Source organism: Adiantum capillus-veneris, unplaced genomic scaffold (genome assembly GCF_014529385.1).
Source record: "Adiantum capillus-veneris isolate H3 unplaced genomic scaffold, ASM1452938v2 Hic_scaffold_727, whole genome shotgun sequence".
Classification (NCBI taxonomy): Eukaryota; Viridiplantae; Streptophyta; class Polypodiopsida; order Polypodiales; family Pteridaceae; genus Adiantum; species Adiantum capillus-veneris.
The window spans coordinates 335-8,640 of record NW_028221731.1 but is presented as its reverse complement, the minus strand read 5'-3'; the positions used below and the strand labels follow the sequence as shown (position 1 = coordinate 8,640).

Below are 8,306 nucleotides of genomic sequence, written 5' to 3'. Positions count from 1 at the left end.
TTGCTTGTGGTGTCGGATGTTTTGAAGAGAGGATTGTGCAAAACAAGCCACCTCCAAGTACACTGCAGGGCTCTGAGTACTTTCAGCATCATGGGCAATACAATCCACTTCATGATGACATGACTCACAATTACCACAGGGATGACTCAGTCACAATTCGCCATGAAGGTAACCATCGGATGCGAGAATATTGGTCTATGATGAAAAGAGAGAGCCGTAGGAGACAACGAGAAAGTGATGCATCAGGTTGAAGGTCAACAGAAGATGTGAATCAGGTTTGCATGAAAGTCTCAAAATGCTGGCAGGAAGCAACAAAAGGCATGACTTGCAATGCTAAGAAAACCGCCTTTCAATGTCTTCTAGGACTGCCAGCTTTTAGATGTTTGCATCATGCATCTGAGAAGTCAATACTATCCAATATTCGAGGCACAATTACTAAAGTCAAAGCATCCATGTCTGAAGAGGAGCCGAAGATTAAAAGAGCTGTTTGCATGATGTTGGTGAATAGTGAAGGAGATCCATCAAGGCCTATTAGCAACTCCAAGATGGCCAGATTTACTGGATTGCATCTGCAAAACTTTGCAGCAGCCAATTCAAGGTTAAAACAGGCTGAGGTTGGCGCATTTCCTTTGCAATTATGTAGTCTTCAAGTACCTCAAAGTTCCACCGTCACACAAGCGACAAAAGACCTTGTTTTTCCTTTTGGCAGACACAGACAAGAGTGTCGCCAAACAAAAAAGATGTGTGTCGAAAACGATTGGGCAAAAAATCTTACATAAAGCATCCAATACATTTGCTTGATGATTCACATGTATGCTCCTAAATTTTCATAGGTATGAACTTTGGATGTAGAGAAAAGTCATAGAGTTCCTTTCAAAGGTAGTCATGGAAGTACCATGATAGTATAAAAGGATCTTTAGGTACTCTGGATCTTTGAAAGAGTCTAGAATACCTCGCAAAGGTAGTCTTGAAAGTACCATGCGAGTCTAAATGGGTCCTCTAGGTACTTTGGAGGTAGAAAAGTTCATAGAGTTCCTTTCAAAGGTAGTCATGGAAGTACAATGACAGTAAAGAGGCTCTTTAGGTACTCTGGACCTTTGAAAGAGTCTTGAAAGATGCTCTTTAGGTACTCTCGACCTTTCAAAGGTAGTTATTTACCATGAGAGTGAAGAGGTTCTCTAGGAACTTTGGAGGCAGAGAAAGTCACATAGTTCCTTTCAACGGTAGTCATGGAAGTACCATGATAGTATAAAGGCTCTTTAGGTACTCTGGATCTTTGAAAGAGTCTAGAATACCTTGCAAAGGTAGTCTTGAAAGTACCATGTGAGTTTAAATGGGTTCTCTAGGTACTTTGGAGGTAGAAAAAGTTCATAGAGTTCCTTTCAAAGGTAGTCATGGAAGTACCATGACAGTAAAGAGGATCTTTAGGTACTCTGGATCTCTGAAAGAGTCTAAAATACCTCACAACGGTAGTCTTGAAAGTACCATAGAGTTCATTCCAAAGGCAGTCATGGAAGTACCATGATATTAAAGAGGTGCTCTAGGTACTTTGGAGGTAGAAAAAATCATTGAATACCTCACAGAGCTTTTACTTTGAAAAAAGTCTAAGCCTCTGATGGGTTTTATTTTTTCTTGCACAGGGTGAGCTTTACATGAGGTTCCAAATGCAATATCCACAAATCAAGATCTCACTCAGATGTTTTGAGGGATTGAAACCTGGTTTGTTTGTAAGTTGAAGGACCGTTACACGTGCTGCTGTATTGCCCATATTCAGATGATATATCTCAAGGAAGCATTCAACCACATGAGACAAAGTAAGATCAGGCATGCACGACGATGGGTGTGGTTGCATGTGTGCTATATGCTTGCAAAAGAGGCTCCAAGTAAGTGTAAGCTGCCATGTATCACATACACTAGTGTAAGCACATTGACTGAAAGTGTGTTATGTGAAAAATCAATGGACTTCCGCATTCATAAGTTGACTTTCTTGAAGGGAGAATGTCCCTCAATGTGGGTCGAAGAGATTATTGCTTTGTCCAAACGAAACACTTGAAAGTGCAGCCCAAATTTCTGTTAAGGTGTTTGAAGACGTTGCCTCAAACCCATTCTCAAGGCAAGAAGCGCAAGGATCTTTTGATGAAGGAAATGGATGCAAGGATTTCACAACTTTTCTTCAAAAGCATCTGACCACTTACATCCGACACAATTTTATTGCCCGGTGGCAATCTCAGCACTTCAAAGATTGCATTCATAGGTTTCCTAGAGATGTAGTGGTCTCTGTTATTGACTTTGCGGAAAATTACTCATTTAAGGAGCAAAATGAAATCCAGTCAATGCATTGGTACTCTTCACAAGTCCCCATCTTGGTGCACATTACATACATTCGAGACGAGAAAGACCAGGTGTTAAAATATACACATTTTTACATTTCTGATGACAAAGATCATGACACGCTCTTTGTGCAACATTGCTTGCAACTGCATAGTGTTTGGCTTCAAAATCAGGGATTCAACTTCTTGAAGAGGCACTGGGTGTGGTCAGATGGATGTGCTGCTCAATTCAAGTCATCTAGACCGTTCTTCTTCGTGTCAAGGTACGCCAGGTTTTATTCCACCTCTGATGAAAAGTTTCCAAAAATTTGTTTCTGCCCAGCATTGAAGGTGGGTCATTGTTTTAGGTACTATGGTTTGACTGGCATTGAAATGCTGTGGAGTTTCTTTGCCTCGGGCCACGACAAAGGGGAGCATGATGGGGCAGGGACAGTTGTTAAGAGGGCTTTAACACATGAGCAGTTAAAGGCTGATGCATGGCACATGAAGTGTGCTTGAAGCATAAATTTAATGATGAAAGTGGTCACACAGGGGTGAATAGGATTTTTTGGGAGGTCCAAGCAACTGAGGTTCCAAGGGAGAAGAAGTGGAATTGCAAGCGAGTTGAAGGCTCACGATCAATACACTGTGTCAATGGATACTCCAAGAGTGACAAGTGTGCACTCCATTCCAGAATTCTCGCTTGTTTTTGTGAATTTTGTATGTCCCAGCATTGGAGGCGATGCTTGAACAGCACACATGTTGAGTACTGGGAGTATCTAACCCTTGAGGCATTGGATGGTGACAATGTAGAAAGTGAATATTTTAGCGATGACGAAGGATTAGATCTGCCAATGTATGGTGGGCATCATGATGCAATTAGTGATGCTCTATGCATCGGTGATGCCTTTGCCACCAATGCCAATGAAGATGGAGCTGACTTCTACCTTTTGAGGTGCTCACAGGAGAAGTACAAAACAACAAGAGCCTTGAGTGATTCCTGGGGAAACATACTTTCTACAGGGAGCTATTTGGTTGAGGGGTACTATTACGAGCTAGTGGAAGGTGCCGAGCATATCTATTACATGCCTGCTAGTCAACCAAAAGTGCTTCTTGCATCACACTTGGTTAGATCGATTAAGATACCCTTGGAACCCTTAGAAGGAGAGCCACATAAGTTCAAACTCGCTGCAGAAGTATACGAAAATGTGTACAACAGTATGCCAATAGTGATATAGGTTGTTGCCCAAGTAACTTGTAGAAGTACCGGTAATTAGCTTCAAAGTACCATGAAACTATTCCACAGGTGGTTTTTATAAGAGCCTTTCATAGGTTTCAAAACCTCTTGCAGGCTAGTCCAAACAAGTACTTGTAAACTCTTTTGTCTACTTGAGTAACAAAAATAGCATTTCAATTCTGGAACACAAAGTATCTGTCTATCAGCCTGAAGTACCTTACAGGTAGTTCACAAGCACTTCTAAAAGTTTATCTAACAGCCCAAAGTACCTTTAAGGTAGTCCTCAAGTGGTACCTGTATGTTAAGATATGTAAGTAACAAGCACTTGTAAAACCTTTTGTATGCCATCCCAAAGTACCTTATAGGTTCTTTATAGGTCTGACAACCAAAAGTACCTTACAGGTAGTTCATAGGTGGAAACTGTATTAAACTATGTAGGAAACAAGGACTTGTAAAAGTTGTTATATGCCAGCCCAAAGTACCTTATAGGTTCTTTATAGGTCTGACAACCAAAAGTACCTTACAGGTAGTTCACAGGTGGAAACTATCTTAAAGTATGTAGGAAACAAGGACTTGTAAAAGTTGTATGCCATCCTAAAGTACCTTATAGGTTCTTTACAGGTATGACAACCAAAAGTACCTTACAAGTAGTTCACAGGTGGAAACTGTATTAAACTATGTAGGAAACAAGGACTTGTAAAGGTTGTTGTATGCCAGTCCAAAGTACCTTATAGGTAGTCCCTTGGTGATTTTTGTACACAACAATCTATTAAGTTTTGGTATGCCAACCCAAAGTACCTTACATTGTAATTGTTTTAAATTGGGAAACAATAACAGAATCAGAAAAATAACACTTCAATGCTTGGACACTTAAACAGTCTTAAACTACTTGAATAAAAAAAATAACACTTCAATGCTGGGACACAAAGACAACGCATCTAACCAGTTGGAATATATTACATCTTCAATAATTTGACATCAAGTCATTACATGAGTTATAATGGCAATCAAAATGAAGCGAAAAAATTGGTTTCCACATGGAAAGTAGCATATAAATATACAAGGTTCTGGCACGGGTTTAGTTTAGTTACAAAAGGTACATAGAGGATCTGTCATCCTAAAAAAAATCAAGGGACAGCATCGTCGCTTGCACTCTATGGGCATGAGCTGTGACCCACATAAGTACGCATCATACGATGTCTTTTCAAACCCTTTTGCAATTGATGTGAATACATACTAGTCATCATTAGTAGGTTTTGGTTGCCGAATGTGTCCGCCAAGGCACGAAGATCTGTAGCATGCTGCCACCCTTCTAGCCAAGCCTTTAGATCTTTTGACAAGTATTGGCTGGAGGGTGCTCAATACCAGGCACTATGATGTAAGTACCACAAGGATTATAATGACATTTATAGGAACTGTTGTCAATTAAAAGGACATTGCTGGTATCATACCGCTGCAGCTTCGCCAAAAAATTCTGCAATACCTTGAAAAATGCTGGCCTTCCACCACCAAAACAGTAACTATCCACATCACATAATTGCTGTCCAGCCCATCCACTAATATAACTGTGAACCTGGGGAAAACATCTTCGAATTCTTGAGCCCACTCTGCTGAGCATTGCACTGCTCCATATGTAGACATTTGCCCATGTCACAGCCCATGCAATAAAATCCTGTGCATCTTTCGGAACAAACAGGTACCTGCCATCTGCCTCCTCATGCTTGACATATGATGTAGCTTCAATATCGGGGACAGACGAAGGGTCATGCTTATTAGGTGTACATGTAAGACAAAGTACACCATTAAGATCTAATATGAGGGCTGATCGGGTTGGATCATCATATGGCAAGGAGGAGATAGCTGGGGGAATGTACTTTTGGGGGATCTGTGATGATGATGATTTCCTCTACGGGCAGCTTGCGGGTCCCCTTTTCCTTTGGAAACTCTGTAAAAGACAACATTCAACATTGAAAAATAAACACGAGGCAATATTTGACATAAAAGCGACAAAATCATAGAGGCCGACAAAAACATAGACATTGTGCTTATGAAACATAAAAGCGACAAAAACATAGAGGCCGACAAAAAAGTTTCTTTTGCATTCAAAATCAAGAATCACAGATTCTTGTATTACAATTGAAGAGTCACAATTTCTTGCAAACTTGAGGCTTGGGGGGGTGGGAAACACTAGAAGGATTGCGGAGGGGAGTACTCTTTCTGGGAGTCTTCTTCACGGCAGGAGGTGATCTGGGTGCTTCCCTCTCTCCCATATCTCCATCTGCATGATGAGCATGGTGCTTTGAACGTGTGGACTCTGAAGGTCTATTCTTTTTGGAAGATCCACCTATGTCATAAAACAACACATCAGCCCCATGCAGACATTGCATAGAAGTTGACAAGTCCAATACCATTACCACTTACCATCACTGTTTTTCTTGCGCTTCTTTGACACCTTCACCATGTCACTCAGAAAGATGGGAGAATCTGGATTCTCATCACCAGCTACCATGCGTTGCACTGCATCCACTCCCTCTTGCGCTATTGCCTCCGCATCGTCAACCGTTGCATCTTCCTTTGGACTGCTTTTGCTTGGTTGTGGCTCAACTGCTGCTGTGCTTGCAGGGGGGTCTACCTTCACAGCTGGAGTGTCCTCACTGGAGTACACACTATGGGCTTCAGGAGTAGCTTGTAGCACAACCTTTGGCAAATCATCCTGTATCGGTGCCACACAAGGAATATGGCCAGAACCTGTAAGCACATCAGTGAAGTTCACGCTTGCGCAATCAGCAGATACTTGAAGGCAACCTGAACTGTTCTTGGATTTATATGAGATTGGAAGCAACGGTAACCTACTTGTATGCAGGAGCATTGATTTAAGTGAATCTGGAATACTACTCTTGCAAGAGGCGTCCGCACATACCGTCTCTGATCCAAGCCAAGCAGCAAAACACAGAGCATGGTATGCATGACCACATGCTAGCGTGTATACACAAACCACATGGGAAGCCATGAATGCAAGAACACATGCAACACATAGTCCTGGAACAGAGAGTGTAGCCTGCAAGTGGCGCAAGTGCTGGCCAGCTGTCGGAAGCAGTAACATTGTGTCACCAGCCTTCACCTGCTCCAACATGCTCTCACAAAAGTTGATATGTTGCACACACGTACTCGCTGATGCTTCCAAGTCAGTCACTTCTTTCTGCATGACAAATGAAGAACAAAAGGCCCACAGGGATTAGATATGAGAACCACCATTACAACACAAAGTACCATGGCAAGTACCTTTAACAGAAAAAACTACCATAAAAAAGTACTTTGGACACTCCAGAAAACCGCCAAGGCAATTAAAAATACGATGGCAAGTAGAAAAGTACCTTGGACACAACCACCATAACAAAAAACTGCCATTCCTTTAAAATCATCAAGGCAAAAGCTACTACCATAACAGGAAAGACTATCATGATAAACAAGCCACCATGACCAAAAACAAAGTACAATGACAAGTTTCTTGGACACTACACACTAATAAGCAATGACCGTACAACCACCTTAATAGAAAAAACTACCTTTACAAGTACCTTGGGCACAACCACAATAGCAACAAACTTCCTTAAAGAAACAATCAACCATAGCAAAAAAAACCATGAAAAAGTACCTTGGGCACTGCCACCATAACAGAGATGGCTTTCCAAAAAACCTCTAAGGTAATGACATATACCATGGATAGTAGAAAAGTACCTTGAGCACTACAACAATAGCAAAAGAAAAGTACCATAGCAGGAAATACTGCCATGAAAAAAACACCACCATGATTAAACGAAGTACCATGACAGGCATTTTGGCCATTACATGATACCTGGAAAAATAGCCATGACCCTTGCACCTGTCATGGTAGAAAAAAACTACCATGACAAGTACCACAATAATAGACAAACTTCCATGGAAAAAACAAATACTCGTAGCAAAAAAAACCACCATGGAAAAGTCCTTGGTCAATGTCACCGTAACAAAAAGAATGTAAAAAGAAACTACCATGCCAAGTACCTTGGGCACTATTACCATGATAGAATCCCACAATAGAAAAAACTACCATGTCAGGTATGTTGGGCACTTAGCACCATAACAAAAATAACTGGCATGACAAAAACAACCATCTAAATAGAAAAGAGTACCATGTCAAGTACCTAGGGCATTACCACATAAATAGAAATAACTGGCATGGCAAACAAAACCACCTAAATAGAAGAGAGTACCATGTCAAGTGCCTAGGGCATTACCACATAAACAAAAATCCTACCTTGACTTGGTCGACACATACCTGGAGACGATCCACCTCATCTCTTATGTTCGAGCTGCTTGCATCGGCCCCAAGAGCTGTGAGTGCACTAGTTAGAGCAGCCATCTTGCCTTCAATCACCAAAAAATCAGGGTCAGTATCGACAACTCCCTTCATGCTGGACCACAATATCTGGAGCTCTTGCGATTGCCCTTGAAGCACTGCCGCAGCTGAAGATGTCCCTTGTATCTTCCACATATTTTGGTTCCTGTCTTGTAGCTCTACTCTCACATTATCCAATGTTGTGTTCAAAACCTTTAATGCATCCCTTTTTGCATCTAGAATCTGCTCCACCTGTGCTTTTACTTGCTGGCTTATAAAGGAGGCACTAACTAGAGAAGTGCTGCCAGATAAGAGAGAATTTTTCCCACTTTTACGACTTGCCCTGACATTGTCAAGACGAAGGGGCTGAAGTGATGTCCCC

General features: G+C 41.4%; 1 pseudogene; it reads right to left on the bottom strand.

The window, feature by feature from the left end:
- Positions 1-5,776: 5,776 nt before the first annotated feature.
- Positions 5,777-7,948, bottom strand: LOC147416631 (uncharacterized; annotated as a pseudogene).
- Positions 7,949-8,306: the final 358 nt, after the last annotated feature.